A 17,309-nucleotide genomic window follows, 5' to 3' on the forward strand; every position below is an offset into this window, starting at 1 on the left:
AGAGGAGAGAAAAAAACCACGTACTGGGTCCTCTCGTCTCCCACGGTGTTCACAGAAGCCTGAACCTGTGTCATTACTCCCTTTGTTAGGAGGAGGGGAGAACCATCCCCTACTTTGTCCTAATCCCTACTTCAAGTCCCACCATTACTCCCAATTTTCCCAAAGGTGGTTTCTTCTTTCGCCATGCTGGGGACAGATGACTGGGTAAGTAGACAAGAGGCCCCCTCTTTATTTTTTTGAGACTATTGCTCAGGCTGGAGTGCAGTGGTATGATCATAGCTCACTGCAGCCTCAACCTCCTGGGCTCAAGCGGTCTTCCCACCTCGGCCTCCCAAGTAGCTGGGACTACAGGCATGTGCCACCACATCCCATTAATTTTTAACTTTTTTGTAGAGACAAGGTCTCGTTATGTTGCCCAGGCTGGTCTTGAACTTCTGGCCTCAAGGAATCCTCCCGCCTCAGCCTTCCAAAGTGTTGGGATTACAGGTGTGAGCCACCACACCCGGCCTAAGACTGGCTGTCATGCTGATGGGTTGTCATGGCAACAGGAAAGTGCTGTAGCTAGCTCACCTGTAGCCAGCTCACCTGTGGCCTGTGGCCAGAATCCCTCTGGTTTTATCTGTAGGTAGATCCTGAGACATGGGAACTGAGTAATGAGAATGAAACTTGGTCCTTCCTCCTGGTACTGCCTCTCTTAACATAGGACAGGAGGCAGGAAATACTGGGTAGAAGAGAGTGGTTCTCTCTTCTAGATGCCAGCTACAGCTGGCATTCAGGTCTGTTGATGTGCTTTACGTCCCACTATTGTGGTTTCAGAATGTTGTACCCATTTACATTACACTTTTCATCTTGGAGTCTGGACCTTGTGAAAACAAGATGAAAACTCAAAGTTAAAAAAAAAACTGTTGGCCATAGTCCCAAGTTTTGCTGTCACATGAGGGCAATCTATGACTTTGTGGATTTGTGGGTTAAAAAAAATACTTTGGATAATAGGATGCCCTAACTTCATCATCAATTTTCCGAACTTCGGCAGCCTCTCTGAACAATTGACTTCCTTCACTTGGGAATCTAACTTCACTGGGTTAATCGGATTGGGTTATTTCGTCCACGCCTTCATTTGCACTTCAACAAACTATTCTCAAGGCTACAGGTCTTGATCTTCTTATCAATCTGTTCCTCCACTTTGTTTTTATCATCCTACTTCTGACCTCATCAACAAAATGTCTTACCGTACCTGTCATTTGGGAGTATTTTCTATAACAAATGCTAAATTGTTTTCACTCCTTAGCTTCCTGGTTTGCTATCAGTTAGAGTTGCTGATACTACCAGTGTTTATGTTCAGCTCAGCACTGACAAGATGAAACAAAACAAAAAAGCCATAGCAGCTATTAGTTGTCCTAGGAGTTTCCAGTCTTAGTGAAACAGTCAAAACAATTTTGAGAGGAATGCTGCCTTGGAAGATAACAGAATCCCAAAGCCCTCTGAGTCGCTGGCTGCCTTCTCTTTGCCAGGCTACTTTCCCTTCTCTGCTGCTTCTCTACTAAGAAGCTTCCAGGCACGTCCCTCCCTGTAAAGTGGAGAAGGGGGGCATCTATTTTTAAATTTTATTTATTTATTGAGACTGAGTCTTGCTCTGTTGCCCAGGCTGCAGTGCAGTGGCGTAGTCTCGGCTCACTGACCTCCGCCTCCCGGGTTCCAGCAATTCTCCTGCCTCAGCCTCCCAAGCAGCTGGGATTGCAGGCGCCTTCCACCACCCCCGGCTAAATTTTTCTATTTTTAATAGAGACGGGGGCTTCACCATGTTGGCCAGGCTGGTCTCAAACTCCTGAACTTGTGATCTGCCTGCCTCAGCCTCCCAAATCGCTGGGATTACCGGCGTGAGCCACCGTGCCCGGCCTAAATTTTATTTTAAATACAGATAGGGTTTCACCATGTTGTTCAGGCTGGTCTTAAATGCCTGGGTCAAGTAATCCTCCTGCCTCAGCCTCCCAAAATGCTGTGATTACAGGCGTGAGCCACCATGCCCAGCTGGGGGTATCTATTATGCATCAGGCCCTGCATTTAATCCTCAGAATCAACCTGTGAGGCAAGTTATTACAGAAATTAAGGAATAGACAGGTTAGTTACTTATTCAAGTAAGTTTTTCTAGCAAAAAGGTGGTACTGAAATGCATATGCGTCCTGCTCTTAACAACCCTCTAAGGGCTCCCTTCTGATGAGCTCTGTGTTGGATTTTGGGGTCAGTCTCCTCCACCAGGTTCTGAGCTCCTCCAGGGCAAGGATTGTATCTTCAGTGCACACATGAGGCACTCCACAGATGTCAGTTTATTTCTCTCCCGTTCCTATTCCTAACCCCCGCCCATCGCTAAACACAGGCTGGAAGATGGTTATCTAATGAAGTGCTTTGCATTCTTTCTTCATAACTCGAGGATTTGTGTTTATGCCCACTTGATTTTATTGAAGAAATAGTATCAACACACATGATATGAATAATACAAAGCAGTAAGTACATTAAGTGCTTAGTTCGGCGGTAGAGGAAAGGAGATTAATGAGGGCAGAAATAGACCTGGTAGAAACAGATTCCATGAAAGAGGTGAGATCTTGAGCCATGGAGGTTGAGCAGAATTTAGATATTAATCTGTCCATTCAGACCACAAGCAGGCTCCTATTCTGTAGTAGGACTGGTGCTAGGTAAGCGAAATGGGATGGGGTGAGGAATCAGGGTAAATAAATGGGAGACTAGAGAAGGATATTTGGGACCAATGGTAGTGCTTTCTGTGGAAGTAAGAAACCGAGGCTCAGAGCTGTCACATGAAGAACACTGTGTCCTCTTGAGAGATCAGGCAGTGGGAAGAACTGACCTTTCTTCTTCCCCCAAATAATTATTTTCTTTTATTTCATTTTTTAAAGATTAGTCAAGTGCAGTAGTCAGGGAAAAGAGCAGAACAAGGAGTTCCATCTGTAACTAACTGTGAACAATAGAGATAATTCACTACCTTTGGACCAGCCCAAATAATTTTTTTTTTTTTTTTTTGAGACGGAGTTTTGCTCTTGTTGCCCAGGCTGGAGTACAATGGCATGTTCTCAGCTCACTGCAACCTCTGACTCCCAGGTTCAAGCGATTCTCCTGCCTCAGCCTCCCGAGTAGCTGGAATTACAGACACCTGCCATCACGCCAGGCTAATTTTTGTATTTTTATTTATTTTATTTATTCATTTTTTTGAGACAGAGTCTCGTTCTGTCGCCCAGGCTGGAGTGCAATGGTGCGATCTCACCTCACTGCAAGCTCTGCCTCCTGGGTTCATGCCATTCTCCTGCCTCAGCCTCCCTAGTAGCTGGGACTACACATGCCCACCACCACGCCCGGCTATTTTTTTTTGCATTTTTAGTAGAGACGGGGTTTCACTATGTTGGTCAGGCTGGTCTTGAACTCTTGACTTCAAGTGAGCCATCCGCCTCGGCCTCCCAAAGTGCTGGAATTACAGGCATGAGCCACCATGCCCAGCCCCAGATAATATTTTTGGTAAGATGAACGAAGGATGGAGGCCAACTGCCAACCATCAATCAGTATCTCTTTTCAATTCACTCCAGTCTTCTCAGAAAGAAAATCAGTTTTTAGTGTCAGAAGGACACAGCTTTTCCTGGAGATCTTCCAGCTTTGAGTTAATTAATCTCACTTCTAAAGCTGTGAAGTCTTATTTAACAAATCACACAGGTCTAGAGGGGTCGGGAAAGAAAACATTTAGACTTCAAATAACACTCTCTTAAAAGATGTCTATGTGAGCAGCAGGCAGAGCTCAATCTACTGTAATGAAGATTTACACACAGTGCAAATTTATGACCTACAGGTCATATGGAAAATTAGGACCCGTGCCAACCATTTTAATTCTTTCAGGATGTGGGCTCAGTGTTGAAGTTAAAAAGATCATAGAGAATACCCAGTTTTAGTCCTGATCCCTTGTGGTGAAGAAATTGGAACTCAGAGAGGTCACCTTGGATCTTATAGTTAGTGGTACAGCTCAAATTGGAGTCTTGGCTCCAAGAACAGTGTTCCAAACACATGAAGGTTTAAACCAGGTAAAATGCCTGCACATACAAAGGATACCTCTGGAAGAAGACACAGAATGTGGGTAACTGGTTCCCTCTGAGAAGGGAAAATGAGTAGCCAAGAAACAGGAACAGGACAGAGACTTAATATTCACTGAATACTTTTTTGTGCCTTTTGAATTTTGTACCGTGTATATATGTTAGCTAATCGAAAATAAAAAAATTACTTTAAGAATGAAAAGGAGTTAAGTATCTATTGCTTTGTTTCCCCCCATTGTATCATATTTGTGTAAAGCGTGTTTTTTCTGACTCATGCTATTCCGGAATGTAAATTATTCCACAGGAGCCAGGTTAAACACTTTGAAAGTGGTGATGCCAGTTGGTTACTACTTTGTGGCTAGAACAAGAAGCCAATGATATTAGAGAGTTCCAACTTCCTGCCAACTTTGACTGTGACAGAATCTGGCAGGATAAAACCCAGAGAAACACAAATCAATTCAGAGCCAGTGATTTCATTCATTTCGGAGCAGGATATAGTAATTAACAAACCTTGATGGAAAGGTCTCCTTTAGCCAAAACCTCATCCTTTCCAAGACAACGGAAGAGGGAAAGGTGGGAATCCAATGTGATTCACTAGTAAACACCTTCAGTGGGCCGAGTCTCACACTAGGAGATAAACCTGGCTGCCCACTGACCCCAAGGAACTGCCCGGTAGAGGAGATAAGCATGCCTGTGTCCAGACGGCAGTGTATCAATGGAAGGTCTAATCATCTCCTGGAGCCTTTTCAAATATAGTATTACAAAAGAGGATGGTCTGTGATGTACGCCGGGGAGATTTAATGCGTGAATCTCACGTGAATGAGTCAAGGGAACTTGGCTCAAACGTCCCAAGCTAGTTTTTCTCTTTTTCAATTTTAAATTCCAGTTGATGTGGAAAATTAGAATGTGGTGTGTGTTAGACTTAAAAAAATTATAATCCAGGTACTCACTGTGCAGTAGGGGAAATCCTCATTCCTTCATTGGGCATGGAGGCCCTACTATGTGGTTGGTATTGTGGGGGCTACAGAGATTTATGCTTTTACTTTCCTGTTAGGTATCTACATATAGCTATCTATTAATTTTGTGTACAGAAGTATTATTTTAGTGGCTGTTAACCTGCTAAAGTCTAAAGTTATCTGTACTTGCTATTTAGTCTACAGTACATCTTCCAAATGATGCCCTTAAACAATTTAATAATTCAACTATTCATTAAGTGCTTACTATATGCCAGGCACTCTGATAAGTGCTTTATATGAATTATTTCACTTAGTTCTCATATCAACCCCAGAAAGTACTAACGGAGGAGGAAATTGAGCTTCACAGAGGTTAATTTGTGTTGCTTTACACGTGGTGAAACAAGCATTCAAATCCAGACTATTCATTCAACCAGTGTGCAATGACTGGCTATGTGCCAGGCATGGAAGGTACAGGATAAACACTGCCCAGTCCCTGCTCTCCTGATGATTATGATCTGTGCGTCTTTTTCATTCCAAAGTCCATGGTTTTGACAACAACACTATACTACTTCTTAAAATCTGTGCAAAAGGGAGTCACATTTTCAAAGGCGATTCCTCCCGACAGAAACCTGGGCAGGCGTCTTTATTCCCCAATCCTCCTTTCCCTATGCTTACTAAAATCAAATTTCTGTTGTGTGTTCGTATCAATTCCGTGCCTTTAAGATGTATAAAAAGCATCTGGAAGAATAGGCTGTGATAAAAGACAAGGGCTCCAGCCCTAGCTAGTTCACTTACTAGCCGCCTGACCTCCCGCAAGCGACTTAACTCCTCTCAGCCTTAATTTTCCTGTCTGAAAAATGGATATATTACTACTGCATGTGCTTGCAGGGAAAACTAATTGAGACGATAAGCCCACCATATAGTACTCGTTTAATAAAGGGACGCTGTTGTTATTAAGAGGATCAGGAAGTGCAAGAAAACCTCAGGACCATGTGTCACGGAGGCTTGTCTAGGCGCTTCTGTAATAGTGGCATTCTGTTCGTGCAGTCGTATACCGGTCTCTCTCTTCAAAGGTGCACGCAGTCTGATTGATCCCTGTGTCTCGGAATCCGTGCTAAATATTGAGTCGGTGAATGAATGAACGAACGACAAAAGGTAAGGTTTGTCTCTCACTCAATTAAGACGTTCAGATGGGGAGGCGGTCCATCACCCAGGTCATCGATACAATCCCCCTACTAATGAAGTTAGTTACTTCAAGTTTCAGTGAACTTAAACTACAAAATGGGCAAACGGACACCTCAGATCTCACAGCGCAGTACTGAGATCTGATAAAACGCTGGATTTCAAGCCTTTGTAAAAGGAACATCCTCTCCCAACCTGGGCGTGCTGCCGGGTATCGGAGACGTCCCCGCCCACACTGCAGAGGCCGGCGCCGAGCCCCCGCTCCGCCCTCTCTTCCTGGTTTTTCCCGGCAACCCGCCCCTCCGGCGACACGTGACAGGGGTGCCCGGCCGGACCCAGCCCCTGATTGGCCGGGCTGTGGAACGCCTCGCGATTGGCCCGAGGCCGGCGGGCCCCCGCCTCCCTCCTCCTCCTCGCCGCGGCCCACGTGAGGGGGGCGAGTCACGCGATTTCCGGGAACCCGTCAGGAAGGACATAAACAAAACAAACCCGAGGCAGCATGGAGAGGGGCCGTGGCCCCTGCAGCGGAACCGGACCCAGTCCCTGAGCCGCCCCTACACCCACAGGTGAGCGCCGCCACCCGCTGCCCGGAGCCCCCAGGGGCCTGGGCTGGGGGACTAGCGGAGCGGGGGGCAGAGGGCCGCTTGCCTAGGCGGCAGCAGCGCTGGGGCTCTGGGCCGGGCCGGCGCGGGGCGGGGGCCGGGACCACGGCCGAGTGCGAGGGCGCGCGGGCCTTAGGCCACCGCCTGCGGGTCACGGGGGCTCCGCTCCCCTCCCCCACCCCCGGCCCGGGACGGTTACATAAAAGCGCGGGGCGGCGGTAGATGGGACACGCGGGCGGGCAGTAGGTTAGGCCGGGGGTGGGCAGCGCCGGGCGTCTGTCCTGCCGGGCCGCCCGGCCCTTCCCCGCTGCCTCCGAGCCCGGGGCCGCTGCTGCCGGCAGTCGGCCTGTCAGAGAAGAGAGCGGGTGGGAGGGGCCCGAGAGGGGAGGGGAGGCGAGACTGGCGGGGGAGGAGGGGAGAGAGGGGCGTGTGAGGAAGGGCCGGGGCCGCGGAGGTTGGATCCAGGCTGGCAGGAGATGAGGAGGCGCGGGCTGGGGGTAGGGGGGTCCAAGCAGGGCGTCTCGGGGGTAGCCGCTCCCCCTTCTGTCCCCGCCTCGGAGGCGACGGGCGAGAGGGGCCTCCCTCCCGGGATTTGTTTATATGTCTTCTCAAAGCAGCTTGAAGCGGCTCAGGGGCGGAGCCCTCGGAGCTGAGTGGCAGGCTCTGGTGTCCAATGGACCGGGCCGATGGAGACTTCTGCACCAATGGGCGTGGGGGAGGCGGTGCCGCGGGGGCCACCAACTGGTTAGGCTGTGCCGGAGGTGGGCCGGGCGGGGCGGCCATGTTAGATGGGAGGGGACCAGTGGTGGTGGGTCACTGAGAGGGGAGGAGACAGGGCAAAGGGCGAGGGAGCCGGGCCGGGGTGTTTCGGGTGTCCGAAGGCGAGTCCGATCGGACCAGGAAGTAGCTCAGGGGAGCCTGACCCCGACCCGCCTTTCTCCTCACACGAGCTGAGGAGGCAGGGAAGTACCGAGGGCAGTCAAGCCTCCCCTGGGGGTGGTTCCTGGGACTAGATGGAGCTCAGTCTCTGGATTCTCCCTCTTTCTTGGCCCTATGCTTCCTGACAGACCTGGCCGCCAAACCCTGTAATCGCCCTCCTGTTAACCCAAGAAAGCAAATCTTTCTGCCGTTTCTGAGCTGGCTTGAGCCTTAAGACTACCTTAAGGAGGTACTTGGATAAATAGCGGTCTGAATTTCTGTACCAGGCCTCAGATAAGAGACAGGGAGTGAGGGGGAAGTTTTGCTTTTCTCAATTTTATAAAAGAAAACGGGACTAGAAAAGCTGAGAAAGTTGAGGGCTGGGCGGGGTTTCTCTTCCCGCCCCCCCCATCAGGATGCCTTTTAAAGATTAGGCCCCGTGCTTGTCCTAGTCTTAGTAGTAATTTGCCCCTCTTGCTAACATAAGTTGGTAGCCCACATTAATCAGCTTCTTGAGAAAACTGAGCCCAGAGAAAGTTATTTAGTTTCGAAGGTTCTTTAGGACTTTCTCTTGCGAATAGCCTGCAGGTGAAAAATAGGATCAAGGCCTGGAATTTCTTTTCTTTCTTTCTTTTTTTTTTTTAAAAAAAGCAGAAAACAAGACTTCTGTGTAAATCTTGTGATCTGTCGTAAACTAGTTGTCACTTGATTGTACTTTTAAATATCTTTAATCTTTTAATCCAAAATAGCTAGGATATACACCAGAGGCAGGGGAAAATGGTATGAATAATTTGAAAATAACTTATTTTAATGTATTATGATTATTTTGGCATCCTTTTGGCCTTGTTAAATGCTTAATTTAGGCTTGTGTTTACATCGGATTACAACCTGTGGCTACATTGGTATTGTCAATGGTACCAAACTATTGATGCATCTTTGGTTAAATACTTAGGCGTAGGAACATGCCTTGGATAGATCGTGCAGGGGCTAATCAAGAGTTAGCTGTATTAAGAATTTGCCTTATCTTCTATTTTATTAGCTGGAGAAAAAGAATAATTGGTAAATGATTCATCAATTTTTTTTTTTTTTTTTTTTTGAGACGGAGTCTCGCTCTCGCCCCGGCTGGAGTGCAGTGGCGCCATCTTGGCTCACTGCAAGCTCGGCCTCCCGGGTTCACACCATTCTCCTGCCTCAGCCTCTGGAGTAGCTGGGACTACAGGCGCCCGCCACCGCGCCCGGCTAATTTTTTTGTATTTTTAGTAGAGACGCGGTTTCACCGTGGTAGCCAGGATGGTCTTGATCTCCGAATCTCGTGATCCAGCTGCTTCGGCCTCCCAAAGTGCTGGGATTACAGGCGTGAGCCACCGCGCCCAGGCTTTTTTTTTTTTTTTTTTTTTTTGAGATGGAGTCTCCCTCTGTCGCCCAGTCTGGAGTGCAGTGGCACGATCTCGGCTCACTGCAACCTCTGCCTGCCAGGTTCAGGCAATTCTCCTGCCTCAGCCTCCCCAGTAGCTGGGACTACAGGTGCGTGCCACCATGCCCGGCTAATTTTTTGTATTTTTTTTTTTTTTTTTTTAGTGACAGAGTCTCGCTCTGTCGCCCAGGCTGGAGTGTAGTGGCGCGATGTCGGCTCACTGCAAGCTCCGCCTTCCAGGTTCACGCCATTCTCCTGCCTCAGCCTCCTGAGTAGCTAGAATTACAGGCGCCCGCTGCCTCGCCCAGCTAATTTTTTTTTTGTATTTTTTAGTAGAGACGGGGTTTCACCGTGTTAGCCAGGATGGTCTCCATCTCCTGACCTTGTGATCCGCCCGCCTCGGCCTCCCAAAGTACTGGGATTACAGGCGTGAGCCACCGCGCCCGGCCTGTATTTTTAATAGAGACAGGGTTTCACCATGCTGGTCAGGCTAGTCTCGAACTTCTGGCCTCAGGTGATCCACCCATCTCGGCTTCCAAAGTGCTGGGATTAGAGGTGTGAGCTACTGCGCCTGGCCTGATTCATCAGTTTTTGTAGTTCTTTGGCATGACTGACTCGGTTCTGTTAATAATGATACATGAAAACATCCCTGATTATTTGATAAACTTGAATTCTTAAGTATAACTTTTGCGGTCAATAAGGGTATTAGCTTATTTATCAGTTCTTATTTTTTTCTTTCTTTCTTTTTTTTTTTTTTTTTGGGAGACGGAGTTTCCCTCTTGTCGCCCAGGCTGGAGTGCAGCGAGAAGATCTCGGCTCACTGCAATCTCCGCCTCCCGGGTTCAAGCAATTCTCCTGCCTCACCCTCCCCAGTAGCTGGGACTACAGGTGCGTGCCACCATGCCCAGCTAATTTTTTGTATTTTTAATAGAGACGGGGTTTCACCATGCTGGTCAGGCTGGTCTTGAACTTCTGGCCTCAGGTGATCCACCCACCTCGGCTTCCAAAGTGCTGGGATTACAGGCGTGAGCTACTGCGCCTGGCCTGATTCATCAATTTTTGTAGTTCTTTGGCATGACTGACTCAGTTCTGTTACTAATGATACATGAAAACATCCCTGATTATTTGATAAACTTGAGTTGTTAGGTATAACTTTTGGGGTCAATAAGGGTATTAGCTTATTTACCAGTTCTTATTTTTCTTTTCTTTTTTTTTTTTTTTTCCGAGTTTTGCTCTTGTCACCCAGGCCGGAGTGCAGTGGGAAGATCTCGGCTCACTGCAATCTCTGCCTCCCCGGTTCAAGCAATTCTGCCTAGCCTCCCGAATAGCTGGGATTACAGGTGCCCGCCACCACACCCGGCTAATTTTGTATTTTTAGTAGAGACGGGGTTTCACCATGTTGGCCAGGCTGGTCTTGAACTCCTGACCTCAGGTGATCAGGTGGCATTGTGTTGCTTTTGAAACCTTAGCCCTTACAATGCCCTAGTTTAACAGAGAAGTATAGTGAAAATTAAAATAAAAATTTTATTGATACCTAGAATTTTCATTGATACCTAGAATATTCCAGGCAGTTTTCATTGTTGCATTGGTTGATAAAGTCAATCAATTAGCATTGCTTATATAATGCTCTCTTATTCTGAGAATGGCAAATAGATGCAATAGAACTTATTTGGGTATAATTCCTTCATATGACTGGTATATCAGCTTTGGGATTTTTATGTTCATAAACATAGAAGAGGTTAAATACTTCCAGAAGAGAGTCTGGATGCTCGATTTACCATCATTCTCTGTCTGTCATGGCAGGTGAAAGCAAACTTTTATATAGACAATGTTCTACTTAGTTTACAGGGTGGATGTGTCTGGGTTCTAGGATACTAGTGTGAGAAGTAAAGGAATAACTAGCATGGTTCCTGGTGGTGGTTAACTAAATACAAGTGACGAGTACAGTAAGTTTGTGTATTGATTCTATTAATGTAACTCAGTTTTTAAAAGATAAAGAGCTAAAATCACTGTTTGCTTTTAAAGCTTAATTTTCGGTCAAGATCGGCATTTATATATTTATTTAAAAAATACATATATATATTTTTTTGAGACGGAGTCTAACTCCGTCGCCCAGGCTGGAGTGTGGTGGCATGATCCTGGCCCACTGCAACCTCCGTTTCCTGGGTTCAAGCGATTATTCTGCCTCAGCCTCCTGAATAGCTAGGATTACAGGCGTACCCCGCTATGCCCAGCTGATTTTTGTATTTTCAGTAGAGACAGAGTTTCACCAAGTTGGCCAGGCTGGTCTTGAACTCCTGATCTTAAATGATCTGCCTGCAGTGGCCTCCCAAAGTGCTGGGATTACAGGTATGAGCCACTGTGGCCCCCCCACCCCGGCCTCAGTTTTGTGATTTTGAAATAAATCCTTGCAGGGTTGAACTTGGATTTTTTTTTTTTGAGACGGAGTCTGGCTCTGTTGCCCAGGCTGGAGTGCAGTGGCGCGATCTCGGCTCACTGCAAGCTCCGCCTCCCGGGTTCACGCCATTCTCCTGCCTCAGCCTCCCGAGTAGCTGGGACTACAGGCGCCCACAACCGCGCCCGGCTAATTTTTTTGTATTTTTAGTAGAGACGGGGTTTCACCGTGGTCTCGATCTCCTGACCTTGTGATCCGCCCGCCTCGGCCTCCCAAAGTGCTGGGATTACAGGCGTGAGCCACCGCGCCCGGCCGAACTTGGATTTTTTTGAGAAACAATTCACTGATACTTTCAGCATATTCAGTAGCTCATTTTGGGATAGATAAACTCTTAGACTAGACATAAATTTGTCAGATAATTGGTTCTGATTTTTTTTTTTTTTTGAGACGGAGTCTCGGTCTGTCGCCCAGGCTGGAGTGCAGTGGCCGGATCTCAGCTCACTGCAAGCTCCGCCTCCCGGGTTCACGCCATTCTCCTGCCTCAGCCTCCCGAGTAGCTGGGACTACAGGCGCCCGCCGCCTCGCCCGGCTAGTTTTTTGTATTTTTTAGTAGAGACGGGGTTTCACTGTGTTAGCCAGGATGGTCTCGATCTCCTGACCTCGTGATCCGCCGGTCTCGGCCTCCCAAAGTGCTGGGATTACAGGCTTGAGCCACCGCGCCCGGCCGGTTCTGATTATTTTAAGACAAGAGTTGACAGACTTTTTTTTTGTACAGGATCAAATAGTTAATATTTAGGCTTTTTCAGCCTTATAGTCTCTTCCACAACTACTCAACTTTGCAATCTGTAGCATGAAAACAGCTGTAGAAAATATGTTCTGCATATTTTTGGGCTGTATTCCAATAAAACTTTATTTACAAGATCAGGCTGTGCCTCTATTTGTGCTTCCACGGCTATAGTTTTGTCAACCCCTGTTGTAAGACATCAGTCACTGAGGGTTTTTTTTGTTTTTTTGTTTGTTTTTTGAGAGGGAGTCTAGTTCCGTCCCCCAGGCTGGAGTGCAGTCGCACGATCTCGGCTCACTGCAACCTCCGCCTCCCAGATTCAAGTGATTCTCCTGCCTCAGCCTTCCAAGTAGCTGGGATTACAGGCGCCTGCCATTGCGCCCAGCTAATTTTCGTATTTTTAGTAGAGATGGAGTTTCACTGTGTTGGTCCGGCTGGTCTCAATCTCCTGACTTCGAAATCTGCCTGCCTCGGCCTCCCACAGTGCTGGGATTACAGGGGTGAGCCACCACCCCCGGCCCAGTCATTGAGCTTTAAGTACTTAGATGTTAAGGTATTTCAGAATATACAAATAGACACTTTAGGTAAATTTGAGCATTTGTAGATTGTACACATCTCCTGCCTTGAAGAATTTTTAGTACAAGAGCATATGGCAACATTGTATTTTTACTTCATTTACATATAAATGTTTTCTTGAAAAGCTGTTTAAAGCAAATATTGGTACAAATCTTGTTGATTTTAGAGACGCATTCTGATTGAAAAAACTTTGGCCTTAAGATATATTCAGGATATGGTTGTCTTGAGGTTTCCAAGCACATTTAGCATATAATCCTTAACAAAACTGGCTGTTTCAAGAGATGATAGTCACGTAAATAGTCAACACATGTAGTTCTTATATTCAAATATACAGTTAACTTAGAAGCTATGAAGACATTGAGTGCTTATTGCCTGAGATGCTTGAAGAATTAAAGAGAGAAGGATGATTTTTCCAGGCCCAAAAGGTACAGGTTACCTCCTCTCTTTTTTCGGGGAAAATGTCAAGTGGTGCTAAGTGCCTAGTGAAGCAGAGATGCCATAATCTAAAAATATAACTGGCAAATACTTAATTTTTTTGATAGCTTTTGCTTTGTTTTTAATGTAATATTTTACCATTTTTGTTGACTTGAACTGGATTTCAAGTGGAAGCATAAAAGTTTGGAAAAGAGAATAAATTGACCTTTATGAACTGAAAAACATGTGGCCTGCAATCTTGTTTCTGGTTCTAGCTAGCCTAGGTTCTGGCTGGATGACTACAGATAATCTCAGTTTATTAATTTGTAGTGGTAGGGATTAATGATGTTTTCCATCTCACAAGGGGATACTGGGAAATTTTTAGTTACTATATTCTTAAACTCTTGTACTTTGAATATGCTAATATTTTGGGCTGCTTGAAACCACTTCTCAAATCTGGATTCGATTTTCTCTTGGCTTATTTGTCTTCTTATTAAACTGTGAGCTCCTTGAGGTCGGAGTCTGTGTTTTATTTCTATATATTCACTGCCTCACACTGTGCCTGATACCTTTTAGTGCTCTTGAACTGTTTAAATGAATGCATGCATTGCTAAGAACCGCTTATCTGGTAAGTAATAAAGTCTACTATTAGAGATGTTGGGCTTTTCTTAGTTAGAAGGGAGGAATTAATCACCATCTGTTCGAACAAAAAGCCTTCATTCTAAAATTGATCCGTTCTTTTAAGAAAGTTTTTAGAGAAGCTATTTTGATGATGTTTAAAAATCTCTTTAATTCCTTTGTTAATTTGTTTTCAGATGAACTCCATTAGTTAGACTTATTGAATATTCCTTGCAGGTATTAAAAAAAAAAAAAGTTGTGCTTTGTTCTTTGGATTTGTCCTATTTGGCAAATATGGATGGAATCTCTTATTTCATGTAGGTTTGGGATAATTTTTCATCTGCATAGTAGAATCTTTTTTTTTTTTTTTTTAGGGGGGCACTGTAAAATCATTCTTGCTAATAAGGCTGACTCACCTTTGTGGGGTAGGCTAGGATTTGGAGCGAGTTTGATGCAGGGTGTGGCAATGGTATCACTAGCCAAGCCTTATATGCATTTTTACCAATTTATGACCTTTCCTCCAAATTCTATGTTGTAACTCTCCTTCCTAAACAGCTTTCTAAACTACTGCTTTCCCTACTTACTCTTGGCAACTTAAATCATCCTCCACTGTCCTTTCAACACCAAAACCACTTTTATATCTTTTGGGTATTATTGATTTTGAGAATTTCCTATGAAAGCCTCACAAATTTGCTGTTTTCTTTTTCTCTCTCTTTTTTTTTTTGAGACGGAGTCTCACTCTGTCGCCCAGGCTGGAGTGAAGTGGCGCGATCTCAGCTCATTGCTACCTCCTCTTCCCTGGGTTCAAGCAATTTTCTTGTCTCAGCCTCCTGAGTAGCTGGTATTACAGGAGCACATCACCACACTCAGCTAATTTTTTTGTATTTTTAGTAGAAATGGGGTTTCGCCATGTTGGCCAGGCTGGTCTTGAACTCCTGACCTCAGGTGATCCACCCGCCTTCACCTCTCAAAGTGCTGAGATTACAGGCGTGAGCCACTGTGCCTGGCTTGCTGATTTCTTTTTCTTATTTTTTAATTTCTTAATTAAAAAATATTTTTTTCTTGTTTTTTTTAATTTTTTTTTTTTGAGACTAGAGTCTCACTCTGTCAACCAGGCTGGAGTGCAGTGGCGCGATCTCTGCTCACTGCAACCTTCGCATCCTGGGTTCAAGCAATTCCCCTGCCTCAGCCTCCCAAGTAACTGGGACTACAGGCATCTGCCACCATGCCCAGCTAATTTTTATATTTTTAGTAGAGTCAGGGTTTCACCATGTTGGCCAGGCTGGTCCCGAACTCCTGACCTCAAGCCATCTGCCCGCCTTGGCCTCCCAAAGTACTGGGATTACAGGCGTGAGCCAATGCATTGGCCTAAAATTTTTTTTCTTAAAGACTAGTGTGATAGTAAAGCTTGCTGGTGTTTTTTTTTTTTTTTTTTTTTTTTTTTTTTTTTTTTGCCTTCCATTTTTTTTTTTAGATTCTTGTGCATTTGTTTTCTTCAGTGTAATGTTTTGTCCTGAAGGTTTGAGGTGCTCCTTTTATACAAGCAGTTTCTTTTTTGGCTGCTGATGGAATTGCTGCTTTTTCTATTATAGGTTAGTCATTTACTGAGAAATTTAAAGCATTACAAAAATAAAACATTTAAAAAGGTCTTTGATGATATGGGGGGGAGGAATTAGGGGTAGGATAGATGTACTTTTGAAAATATTCACTGTAGAATTCCTTAAAACAGCAAGGCTTCTAGCATCCTAGTGGTGTGGTATAAATGAGGTGGACTCGTGCAGTTTTTGTTGTTGTTGTTTTTTGAGACAGGTTCTTGCTCTGTCACCCAGGCTGAAGTGCAGGGCCACGATCATGGCTCACTGCAGCGTTGACTTTCCAGGCTCAAGCAATCATCCTGCCTCAGTCTCCTGAGCCTCCTGAGTATCTGGGACTACAGGTGCGCATCACCACACCTGGCTAATTTTTTTTTTTTTTTTTTTTTGAGACAGAGTCTTGCTTTGTCACCCAGGCTGGAGTGCAATGGCACACTCTTGGTTCACTGCAACCTCCACCTCCCAGGTTCAAGCGAGTCTCCTGCCTCAGCCTTCCGAGTAGCTGGGATTGCTGGGATGCATCACCATGCCCAACTAATTTTGTATTGTTAGTAGAGTTGAGGTTTCTCCATGTTGGTCAGGCTGGTCGTGAACTTTCCACGCCAGGTGATCCACCCGCCTTGGCCTCCCAAAGTGCTGGGATTACAGGTGTGAGCCACCGCGTCTGGCCCACCTGGCTAATTTAAAAAATTCTTTTTTTTTTTTTTTTTTTTTTTTTTTTGAGACGGAGTCTCGCTCTGTCGCCCAGGCTAGAGTGCAGTGGCCGGATCTCAGCTCACTGCAAGCTCCGCCTCCCGGGTTTACACCATTCTCCTGCCTCAGCCTCCCGAGTAGCTGGGATTACAGGCGCCCGCCACCTCACCCGGCTAATTTTTTGTATTTTTTAGTAGAGACGGGGTTTCACCGGGTTAGCCAGGATGGTCTCGATCTCCTGACCTTGTGATCCACCCGTCTCGGCCTCCCAAAGTGCTGGGATTACAGGCTTGAGCCACCGCGCCCGGCCTTTAAAAAATTCTTTGTAGAGAGAGAGTTTTACTGTGTTGCCCAGGCTGGTCTTGAACTCCTGAACTCAAGTGACCCTCCTACATCAGCCTCCCAAAGTGTTGGGGTTACAGGTGTGAGCCACTGTACCCAGCTGTACAGTTTTTGAACTGCTTTTTTTTTTTTTTTTTTTTTTTGAGACGGAGTCTTGCTCTGTCGCCCAGGCTGGAGTGCAGTGGCGCGATCTCGGCTCACTGCAAGCTCCGCCTCCTGGGTTTACGCCATTCTCCTGCCTCAGCCTCCTGACTAGCTGGGACTACAGGCGCCCGCCACCGCGCCCGGCTAATTTTTTGTATTTTTAGTAGAGACGGGGTTTCACCGTGGTCTCGATCTCCTGACCTTGTGATCCGCCCGCCTCGGCCTCCCAAAGTGCTGGGATTACAGGCGTGAGCCACCGCGCCCGGCCCTGAACTGCTTTTTAGTAAGGTTTTCATCTTTGAATCCTCTACTAGAGTTGCCCATAGACTAGGAGAGGAGATACACATTGCAACCCAATGTTACGATGGTTTTTCAGAACAAAATGTTCTGAGATATGGAAGAAGGACTGCTGACTCTGCCTGGGGAAAGTTGAATATTCATAGAAAAAGTGGTGTTTGAACTTAGTTTTGAAGATTAGTGAAGGAAGCATTCTAGTACAGTTGAAATATAAAAGATGTGTAGTGTGGGGTTGGGTATGAGATGGTTTGAGCTAAGGCAGAGGTGGGAGGGAGAATGGAAGAGGAGGAAACTGAT

At 46.0% G+C, this 17,309-nt stretch overlaps 1 protein-coding gene across 3 annotated transcripts in view; it reads left to right on the forward strand.

Annotated features, from left to right (window-relative positions):
• The first annotated feature begins 6,661 nt into the window (after nucleotides 1-6,661).
• Nucleotides 6,662-17,309, forward strand: part of CREBRF (CREB3 regulatory factor) — an 85,825-nt gene continuing 75,177 nt past the window's right edge. For 2 of the 3 annotated variants that reach the window (XM_045394514.2, XM_015451392.3), the window contains exon 1: nucleotides 6,662-6,789. The gene's annotated coding sequence lies outside the window, so the exon portion shown is untranslated. Of the gene's footprint in view, nucleotides 6,790-7,689; nucleotides 7,994-17,309 lie in introns of those variants that run through there. The other variant, XM_065547051.1, reaches the window with a different exon arrangement.

The sequence above is a fragment of the Macaca fascicularis genome, chromosome 6, assembly GCF_037993035.2.
Source record: "Macaca fascicularis isolate 582-1 chromosome 6, T2T-MFA8v1.1".
In the NCBI taxonomy this organism is placed as follows: domain Eukaryota; kingdom Metazoa; phylum Chordata; class Mammalia; order Primates; family Cercopithecidae; genus Macaca; species Macaca fascicularis.